The 11,216-nt window shown below is 40.1% G+C and overlaps 1 long non-coding RNA gene across 1 annotated transcript; it reads right to left on the bottom strand.

The window, feature by feature from the left end:
- Positions 1-3,815: 3,815 nt before the first annotated feature.
- LOC134299215 (uncharacterized) lies at positions 3,816-7,561 on the bottom strand. The gene is made up of 2 exons (XR_010006385.1): positions 4,144-7,561; positions 3,816-4,044 (listed from the first exon to the last, which is right to left on the bottom strand). It is a non-coding gene; the product is annotated as an uncharacterized LOC134299215 (long non-coding RNA).
- Between the last annotated feature and the right edge of the window lie 3,655 nt (positions 7,562-11,216).

Below are 11,216 nucleotides of genomic sequence, written 5' to 3'. Positions count from 1 at the left end.
TTTATTATTTCTGTCACTTCCGACTCTGTGACCTCATAGACTAGCCCACGCCAGAGGTTCCTGTCGACCGTTGCCACCCCCAGCTCCTTCAAGCCAGTCACTTCAAGGATACCATCCATTCATCTTGCTCTTGGTCGCCCCCTCTTCCTTTTTCCTTCCATTTTCCTTCACAAAACATACTAATCCATTTAAACCTGTGGTTTTCAATCAGTGGAGGGGGGGGGGGGGCAGACCTAAAATAAGGTCCTGCAAGAAGAGCAGGAAGGAGACGCCAGCACGTTGCTCTCATCCTCGCCAGTGGTTTCTAGGCCAGCTGGGCTGGTTTTATTATTGTTCTTATTATTACAATAGTAGTAGATGTAGTAGTAGTAATATTATATCGTCACCATTGGGTGCCGTGCCAAAAGATCTCAGCTGGCATTTGGAAACAATACAAAATCACGATCTGTCAACTGCAAAAGGCCACCTTACTGGTATCTGCACGCATCATTCGAAAATACATCACACAGTCCTAAACACTTGGGAAGTGTTTGATTTGTGATTTTTGTATGAAATCCAGCACATACATTTTGTTTGCTGTGTCATACTCTATCTTTGTGTCAATAATAATAATAATAACAACAACATTATTATTACTATTATTAGTCTCCTAGAGTTGGAAGAGAACCCAAGGGCCATCAATTCCAACACCCTTTTGAATATTTACCATTCAGCACAGAAACACATGTGAGATGCCCCAGAAAACTCCTTTCAGCAATGCAATGTTTATTTTATTCACTTTGCTGCAGCTGCACTGGGATCAATGCCAGGGTTACAAATGCTGTTGAATAAATCCTGAAGTGACTCCACTCCCATTTCAATTTTTATTAGTCCATATTTGTTCTAAATGTGCGACCCACCTTCCCCTCATTCTCCATCCTTCTGCTCCTCGAACTATTCATATTAAGGATATCATTAGACAAGAAACAATGTTGGTGAGCTTTTTATAATTAAAAATAACACACAAATAAACCCAACTGGTTAATATAATGTATAAAAGAATCATGCTGTATGTTTATGTTTGTGCCTAAAATCAAGGGGATCAATCTGGTTGTGGAAGCTCAACCCTGTATATTTTCTTTGAGGGACAGTCATCATGCTTTGTCATGGCTATAGAGAAATCTGTTGAGTTTTATTGGTAGATATATACAGATAATCAGTGGTCAGAAATGTTGGTTAAGATGTTTGTTTCTAGCATTTTTGTAAGCCACTTGTGTTAAGATTCAGGTCTTCTTACTGGCAATAGTGAATAGTGTTTCACTATCTTTCAGAGTAGCTGTATCTTGTTTCAAGGCTCTAAACCAGTGTTTCCCAACCTTCCAAGTATTTGCAACTTCAATTCCCAGAAATCCCAGCCAGCTTACCAGCTGTTAGGAATTGTAGGAGTGCAGTCCAAACACCTGGAGGACCAAAGGTTTGAAAACACTGGTCTAAATCATCTAAGGCAGTGCTTCTCAACCCATGGGTCCCCAGGTGTTTTGGCCTTCAACTCCCAGAAATCCTAACAGCTGGGAAACTGGCTGGGATTTCTGGGAGTTGTAGGCCAAAACACCTGGGGACCCACAGGTTGAGAAGCACTGATCTAAGGACACAAAATCCTTTCTGATCTTAGAAGCCAAGCAGAGCCAATCCTGGATAGTACTTAAATGGAAGACCATCAATGAATACCAATGCATTGGGCTGTATTTCAGAGAAAGTAACTACCAAAAACGTCTTCAAGTATGCCTTGCCAAAGAAGTGCCTGTGAGATTTGTGGGGATACCATAAGTTCATAGGCAAGTTGAAGGTACGTGCACCTTCAAGTCACCTTTTCTTAGATAAGGAATATTCTGAGTTGGTTTGAAGTACTAATCAGGGCTGGCCCTGCTAATCTTCCAAGATCAGACGAGATGAGATCTGAAGCCTTTAGAATATTTAGGCCCTTGAAGACAATACACATTTAGTGGGTTGCTTTGAGTTTTTTGGGCTTTATGGCCATGTTCCAGAAGCATATTATTTGAGAACACAGAACTGCTGGACCACTCTTAACAACTACCACGTCAGACTACACAGAGAAGCCACTGAAATCCACAAGCATGTGGATAATTTCAACACAAAGGAAGGAGCTATGAAAATGAACAAAATCTGGCTACAGTATTTAAAAAAACTCTAAAATCAGGATGGTAAATAAAGAGCAACACTCAGAAAATGGGAATTCCAGACATCAATCAATCAGGGACAGCTAACATCTCCCAACACAAGATTCTCCCAAGCAGGAAGAAGCCAGGCCTTGAAGCCACGGGACTATTAAATGTTAATCAAGGTGATTGATTACCACTTTCACATCCCTTTTGCCAGATGGTAATGCGAAAAAAACCCTCAAAGTCAAAGATTTATTTTTCAAAACTTTATTTTTTAAAGCATCAAGTACTGGGTGTGGGCTTCAGTAAGAAAAAGGGCTGGTCATTGTCATCGAAGATCCTACTGCTTGTAGGTGCAGGTACCGCCATTGTTTCTCTTCATTCCTTTTTTCTGTAGGCCTGCATCTCCCTCTGTGCTTTTTTCTTCTATCCGGCGAGATTCGATGTTTCCTCTGTTTTGCTGCTTTATCTTCTTCCGCTTTCTGTGGGCCAAGTTCCCAGAGTGGGCACCTGTTTGTTCTTTTCGTTATGGATGGCAGTTCTTCAGTTGTTTCTCGACTCAGAGCAGCAGGGACAGCCTTTGCTCTGCTGTTTTCTCCCACTAAGGATGCGGGATACAAATATAATCAATAAATAAAAAAACAAATAGAGGCTTAAGGATCTTCTGCCCCCACTGTTTTTCTACTTTTGCATTCTTCAAAGCAATTTTTTAAGTCATCACGTCCTGGATGGAGGCTTGGGAAGGAAAATTGGCCAGTCAGTTGCGTTGAAATTTGTAGAGCTGCCGCTTGGTGTCTGCAGATTTGTGGTGGTCCCGGGAGCAGCGGTGTTGGCGCCCTTTTGTGTGGGAGGCAGGAAGTAGGGTTGGAGACGTTGGTAGGTGGGTTGGTGGCTCTCCTTATTTCCCATCAGGAAGGGATCCCCTGGAAAAAAAGCAATGGTAAAGTGAAAAAAAACCTCAAAGTCAAAGATTTATTTTTCAAAACTTTATTTATTAAAGCAATGGTAAAGTGAAAAAAACCTCAAAGTCAAAGATTTATTTTTCAAAACTTTATTTATTAAAGCAATGGTAAAGTGAAAAAAACAAAGTCAAAGATTTATTTTTCAAAATTTTATTAAAGCAATGGTAAAGTTAAAAAAAACACCTCAAAGTCAAAGATTTATTTTTCAAAACTTTATTTCTTAAAGCTTCCAGTTCTGGGTGTGGGCTTCGGTAACTTAAAGGGCCGGTCATTGTCATCGAGGATCCTCCGCGAAATGTATCTGTAATAAATAAATAAATAAATGGAGGCTAAAAGATCTTCTCGTCCCACTTTTTTCTGCTTTTTAATTTTTCAAAACAATTTTTTCATAATTACAAATAATACATAAACACACCCAACAGGTTAATACAATTGATAAAAGAATTAATCATGCTGTATGTTTATGTTTGCGCCTAAAATCAAAGGGATCAATCTGGTTGTGGAAGCTCAACCCTGTATATTTTCTTTGAGGGACAGTCATCATGCTTTGTCATGGCTATAGAGAAATCTGTTGAGTTTTATTGGTAGACATATATAGATAATGAGTGGTCAGAAATGTTGATTAAGATGTTTGTTTCAAGCATTTTTGTAAGCCACTTGTGTTAAGTGAAAAAAACTCTCAAAGTCAAACATCTATTTTTTCAAAACTTTATTAAACCAATGGTAAAGTAAAAAAAAAACCCTCAAAGTCAAAGATTTATTTTTCAAAACTTTATTAAAGCAATGCTAGTGAAAAAAACCTCAAAGTCAAATATTTATTTTTCAAAACTTTATTTTTTAAAGCATCAAGTCCTGGGTGTGGGCTTCGGTAATTCAAAGGGCCGGTCATTGTCATCGAGGATCCTGTGTAAATCTCTGTATAACTGTAATAAAGAAATAAAGAAAGAAATCAATAAATGGAGGCTCAAAGATCTCCCCCACACCTTTTTTCTGCTTTTTAATTTTTCAAAACAATTTCTTACATCATCACGTCCTGGGTGGCGGCTTCGGAAGAAAAAATGGCCAGTTCGTCTCATTGAATGTTGTAGAGCTGGTCCCGGGAGCAGCGGCGTTGGCTTCTTTTATTGGAGGCAGAAAGTAGGGCTGGTGATGTTGAAACATTGGTTGGCGGCTCTCCTTATTTCCCGTCAGGAAGGGATCCCCTGGAACGCAGGGGGGCTGGATCCAGTCCGACCCCATGTAGATCAGGCGGATCCCTTCCTTCTTCTCCAGGAGAGCCGCCGCTGCCAGCTCCCTTTCTCGGCGTACTTTTTTTTCTTGCTGCCGCCGCTCCAGGGACTCCTAATATAAAATAAAAAAGAAACATTATTAATATACCACTCTATCTCCCAGGGCCCCCCTGTATACAACAGTAATCTAGCAAATGGAGGTCCCGCCATTGTTGATATTCAAGCTTCTTTTGACGGGCCAGAAGATCTCTTTTGAATTTTTCTTCAGTTTTGCGGGCTTCGATACTGGCCTTTTTTTGCTTTGCTTCCTCTTCTTTTTTTCCGGCAAGTTCCCAGAGGGGGCGCCTTTCCCTTTTACTTATTGCTGGGAGCTTCTTGACAGTACTTTCTTTACTTGTAGTCAGAACAGCCTCCTCGGAGCTCTTTTTCTCCATCAAGGAGGGGATTGACAGAGGCCGTAGAGGATCATCAGCCCACACCCAGGTATTCAGCTTTTTTGTTTTTTTCATTTCCCTAACTACACTAGCTCTAGAGCCTGACTAGCTCTAACTAAAAAAATAAAAAAATAGATATAATAAAAAATAGAGATTATAAAAAATAGAGATAATAAAAATAGAGATAATAAAAAATAGAGATAATAAAAAAATAAAGATAATTTAAAAAAAGATAAATTAGGGTTAGGGTTCGGGTAAAGGAAAGGGTAAGGGGTTCAATAACAACAACAACACCTACACACTACACACTACAAACAACACACTACAAACAACACTACAAACTACACACAATATAAACAACACTCTACAATCTACACTCTACAAACTACACTGTACACACTACACTCTACACACTACAACCTACACACTACATTCTACACACTATACAATAAATAAAGATAAAAATTAATAACAAAGACAAAAGCTTTTTAATTTTCCAAAACAATTTCTTACATCATCACGTCCTGGGTGGCGGCTTCGGAAGAAAAAATGGCCAGTTCATCTCATTGAATGTTGTAGAGCTGGTCCCGGGAGCAGCGGCGTTGGCTTCTTTTATTGGAGGCAGAAAGTAGGGCTGGCGATGTTGAAACATTGGTTGGCGGCTCTCCTTATTTCCCGTCAGGAAGGGATCCCCTGGAACGCAGGGGGGCCAGATCCAGTCCGACCTCGTGTAGATCAGGCGGATCCCTTCCTTCTTCTCCAGGAGAGCCGCCGCTGCCAGCTCCCTTTCTCGGCGTACTTTTTTTTCTTGCTGCCGCCACTCCAGGGAATCCTAATATAAAATAAAAAAGAAACATTTTTAATATACCACTCTATCTCCCAGGGCCCCCCCTGTATACAACAGTAATCTAGCAAATGGAGGTCCCGCCATTGTTTATATTCAAGCTTCTTTTGGCGGGCCAGAAGATCTCTTTTGAATTTTTCTTCAGTTTTGCGGGCTTCGATACTGGCCTTTTTTTGCTTTGCTTCCTCTTCTTTTTTTCCGGCAAGTTCCCAGAGGGGGCGCCTTTCCCTTTTACTTATTGCTGGGAGCTTCTTGACAGTACTTTCTTTACTTGAAGTCAGAACAGCCTCCTCGGAGCTCTTTTTCTCCATCAAGGAGGGGATTGACGGAGGCCGTAGAGGATCCTCAGCCCACACCCAGGTATTCAGCTTTTTTGTTTTTTTCATTTCCCTAACTACACTAGCTCTAGAGCCTGACTAGCTCTAACTAAAAAAATAAAAAATAGAGAAAATAAATAATAGAGATAATAAAAAATAGAGATAATAAAAAAATAAAGATAATTTAAAAAAAAAGATAAATTAGGGTTAGGGTTTGGGTAAAGGAAAGGGTAAGGGGTTCAATAACAACAACAACATCTACACACTACACACTACAAACAACACACTACAAACAACACTACAAACTACACACAATATAAACAACACTCTACAAACTACACTCTACAAACTACACTGTACACACTACACTCTACACACTACAACCTACACACTACATTCTACACACTATACAATAAATAAAGATAAAAATTAATAACAAAGACAAAAGCTTTTTAATTTTCCAAAACAATTTCTTACATCATCACGTCCTGGGTGGCGGCTTCGGGAAAAAAAATGGCCAGTTCGTCTCATTGAATGTTGTAGAGCTGGTCCCGGGAGCAGCGGCGTTGGCTTCTTTTATTGGAGGCAGAAAGTAGGGCTGGCGATGTTGAAACATTGGTTGGCGGCTCTCCTTATTTCCCGTCAGGAAGGGATCCCCTGGAATGCAGGGGGGCCGTATCCAGTCCGACCCCGTGTAGATCAGGCGGATCCCTTCCTTCTTCTCCAGGAGAGCCGCCGCTGCCAGCTCCCTTTCTCGGCGTACTTTTTTTTCTTGCTGCCGCCGCTCCAGGGACTCCTAATATAAAATAAAAAAGAAACATTATTAATATACCACTCTATCTCCCAGGGCCCCCCTGTATACAACAGTAATCTAGCAAATGGAGGTCCCGTCATTGTTTATATTCAAGCTTCTTTTGGCGGGCCAGAAGATCTATTTTGAATTTTTCTTCAATTTTGCGGGCTTCGATACTGGCCTTTTTTTGCTTTGCTTCCTCTTCTTTTTTTCCGGCAAGTTCCCAGAGGGGGCACCTTTCCCTTTTACTTATTGCTGGGAGCTTCTTGACAGTACTTTCTTTACTTGTAGTCAGAACAGCCTTCTCGGAGCTCTTTTTCTCCATCAAGGAGGGGATTGACGGAGGCCGTAGAGGATCCTCAGCCCACACCCAGATATTCAGCTTTTTTGTTTTTTTCATTTCCCTAACTACACTAGCTCTAGAGCCTGACTAGCTCTAACTAAAAAAATAAAAAATAGATATAATAAAAAATAGAGATTATAAAAAATAGAGATAATAAAAAATAGAGATAATAAAAAATAGAGATAATAACAAAATAAAGATAATTTAAAAAAAGATAAATTAGGGTTTGGGTTAGGGTAAAGGAAAGGGTAAGGGGTTCAATAACAACAACAACACCTACACACTACACACTACGAACAACACACTACAAACAACACTACAAACTACACACAATATAAACAACACTCTACAAACTACACTCTACACACTACAACCTACACACTACATTCTACACACTATACAATAAATAAAGATAAAAATTAATAACAAAGACAAAAATTAAAAAGAAAAGAAAAAAGAAAAAAAGAGAAAGGTAAAGGTAAAGATAAAACGTTAAGATACAAGGTAAAGATCAAAGGTAAAGATCAAAGATCAAGAGAGAAAATAAAATAAGAATAAGAAAAATTGAATCAAGGAAACAAGAGCTGAAAGATTGAATAAGACCTTGCTATCACTTGCTACACCAACCACCTGCACCTCTACCCAGTCCAGAATAGTGGTGGGCTTTAAAGAGAAGTAAATAGCTTTCTTTTGCTGAAAGAGAGAAAGTGGTCACCCCAACAAATTCCATGGGTCAGTGGAAATTTGAACCTTGATTCCTACATCTCCAGGCCCATCCAGATATTACTTTATTCCAGGAGCTCCTGCAGCATTCAGAGGGTGGCCAGACACTGTTCCCTGTTAAACCGGAAGCAATTGCTACAAAAGGCAAAAAACACGAGATTTCCAGGTGCGGGAATATCTAAGTTTTTAGCTGAATATCCGGATCTGTATGTCCCTGCAATTGGAAATCAGGGAATTGTTTATCTGGGTTTGTTGCCGTGTTTTAGATTTTTGTTCCTGATTGGTCAGTTCCTAAAAAGAAGGTGACACTTGAGTAGAAGGCAAAAACTTTCTCCTGGGAAGAGGAACTTCATCCTTCACATGTTTAGTAAAGTTTGTGGCAGAAAAATGAAGTTCCTGGGGCGCAGCAAGTACTTTCACATGAAGTAGTACACAATGAAACAGGAAGATACACTTCCGAACCAGGAACAAAATGTCATCATTACTGTAATTAGTCAGACCTTGTTGTATGGCCATCTGTGCAGACAAGTTTTGTGGTGTACTTGTGCCAGGGAACAACAGGATGATGTTGCCAGATCATACATGTTGGTTCCTCATTGGATGTATGTTGACAACATGGGTACAGTTCAGTAAATGGCAAAAGCTTATTACTGGCTGTTGGGACATGGACGTGTTGTAGAGTAATGTAAATACTGAGAGCCAAGGTCATGCAGGTGGCTAACAGAAACAGTCATGTATAACCTAGGAACAGCACCCCATTGTTCTGTGCCACAAGTACACAACCAAATCTGTCTGGACAGATGGCCAGGCGGCCAGGCTCCAAAATAGTGTTAATAATGACAATGTTCTGTTCCTGGCTTGAAAGTGTGTGTTTCTGTTTCATTGTGCAGTGCTGACATGGGCCATTAGGTTTGCTTGTGTGGCAGAGACTTCATGAAATGTCTGGAGGGCACAGTTTTTCTGGCCAGGACAAAGAATTGAACTTTTGCAGAGATCTGCATCCCGGGGCTTTCTTTTAAAAAAAGCTACCAAGGTTTCCAGCGGAAGTCCTGTGGCGGCCATCTTGGGAGTGAAAAAACCCCCTCAAAGTCAAACATTTATTTTTTCAAAAGTTTATTTATTAAAACAATGGTAAAGTTAAAAAAAACCCCCTCAAAGTCAAATATTTATTTTTCAAAACTTTATTTTTTAAAGCATCAAGTCCTGGGTGTGGGCTTCGGTAATTCAAAGGGCCGGTCATTGTCATCGAGGATCCTCTGTAAATCTCTGTATAACTGTAATAAAGAAAGAAAGAAAGAAATCAATAAATGGAGGCTCAAAGATCTCCCCCCACACCTTTTTCTGCTTTTTAATTTTTCAAAACAATTTCTTACATCATCACGTCCTGGCTGGCAGCTTCGGAAGAAAAAATGGCCAGTTCGTCTCATTGAATGTTGTAGAGCTGGTCCCGGGAGCAGCGGCGTTGGCTTCTTTTATTGGAGGCAGAAAGTAGGGCTGGCGATGTTGAAACATTGGTTGGCGGCTCTCCTTATTTCCCTTATTTCCGGGAACGCAGGGGGGCCGGATCCAGTCTGACCCCGTGTAGATCAGGTGGATCCCTTCCTTCTTCTCCAGGAGAGCCACCGCTGCCAGCTCCCTTTCTCGGCGTACTTTTTTTTCTTGCTGCCGCCGTTCCAGGGACTCTTAATATAAAATAAAAAAGAAACATTATTAATATACTTTCCCTTTTACTTATTGCTGGGAGCTTCTTGACAGTACTTGCTTTACTTGTAGTCAGAACAGCCTCCTCGGAGCTCTTTTTCTCCATCAAGGAGGGGATTGACGGAGGCCGTAGAGGATCCTCAGCCCACACCCAGGTATTCAGCTTTTAATAAAAAATAGAGATAATAAAAAATAGAGATAATAAAAAATAGAGATAATAAAAAATAAAGAAAATTAAAAAAATAATTTAAAAGATAAATTAGGGTTAGGGTTCGGGTAAAGGAAAGGGTAAGGGGTTCAATAACAACAACAAAACCTACACACTACACACTACAAACAACACTACAAACTACACACAATATAAACAACACTCTACAAACTACACTCTACAAACTACACTGTACACACTACACTCTACACACTACAACCTACACACTACATTCTACACACTATACAATAAATAAAGATAAAAATTAATAACAAAGACAAAAGCTTTTTAATTTTCCAAAACAATTTCTTACATCATCACGTCCTGGGTGGCGGCTTCGGAAGAAAAAATGGCCAGTTCGTCTCATTGAATGTTGTAGAGCTGGTCCCGGGAGCAGTGGCGTTGGCTTCTTTTATTGGAGGCAGAAAGTAGGGCTGGCGATGTTGATCGATTGGTTGGCGGCTCTCCTTATTTCCCGTCAGGAAGGGATCCCCTGGAACGCAGGGGGGGCAGATCCAGTCCGACCCCGTGTAGATCAGGCGGATCCCTTCCTTCTTCTCCAGGAGAGCCGCCGCTGCCACCTCCCTTTCTCGGCGTACTTTTTTTTCTTGCTGCCACTGCTCCAGGGACTCCTAATATAATAAAAATAGAGATAATAAAAAATAAAAATAAAAAATAGAGATAATAAAAAATAAAGATAATAAAAAAATAAAGAAAATTAGGGTTAGGGTTCGGGTAAAGGAAAGGGTAAGGGGTTCAATAACAACAACAACAACAACACACTACAAACAACACTACAAACTACACACAATATACTACTCTCTACACTCTACACTCTACACACTACACAATAAATAAAGATAAAAATTAAAAAGAAAAGAAAAAAAGAAAAAAGAGAAAGGTAAAGACAAAGGTAAAGGTAAAGATACAAGGTAAAGATCAAAGGTAAAGATACAAGGTAAAGATCAAAGGAAAAGATCAGAGATGAAGAGAGAAAATAAAATAAGAATAAGAAAAATTGAATCAAGGAAACGAGCTGAAAGATTGAATAAGACCTCACTATCACTTGCTACACCAACCACCTGCACCTCCACCCAGTCCAAAGCTAACTGGCAAAGAAGCAGGGGCTGGCCAAGGCTTATATGCTTGTAGGAGGCACAGTGATGCGTAAAGGGGGGCCTAAGTGGGCCAATCAGAAGGGAGAGGCTTAAAGGTCAGCCACTCAATTGAGTCCAACATGACCAATTATGGGCATGTTGAGGAACATCAACTAGACCTAATGTCAATGGGAAAACTTTACCTTTTAGGGCGATAGTGATGATTTGCCCATCAGGGAGAGGCTTAAAGGTCAGCCACTCAATTGAGTCCATTATGACCAGTAATGGCCATATTGAGGCACATCAACTAGACTCAATGTCACCTTTTATGGTGATGGTGATGATTTGCTTTGGATCTTTTTAAAAATTAAGCAAAATGCTTGACCCCCAAGCATAGAATTATATT

This window comes from Anolis carolinensis, chromosome 5 (assembly GCF_035594765.1).
Source record: "Anolis carolinensis isolate JA03-04 chromosome 5, rAnoCar3.1.pri, whole genome shotgun sequence".
In the NCBI taxonomy this organism is placed as follows: domain Eukaryota; kingdom Metazoa; phylum Chordata; class Lepidosauria; order Squamata; family Dactyloidae; genus Anolis; species Anolis carolinensis.
Note: the sequence above shows the minus strand (reverse complement) of the source record. Positions and strands in the feature narration are given on the sequence as shown.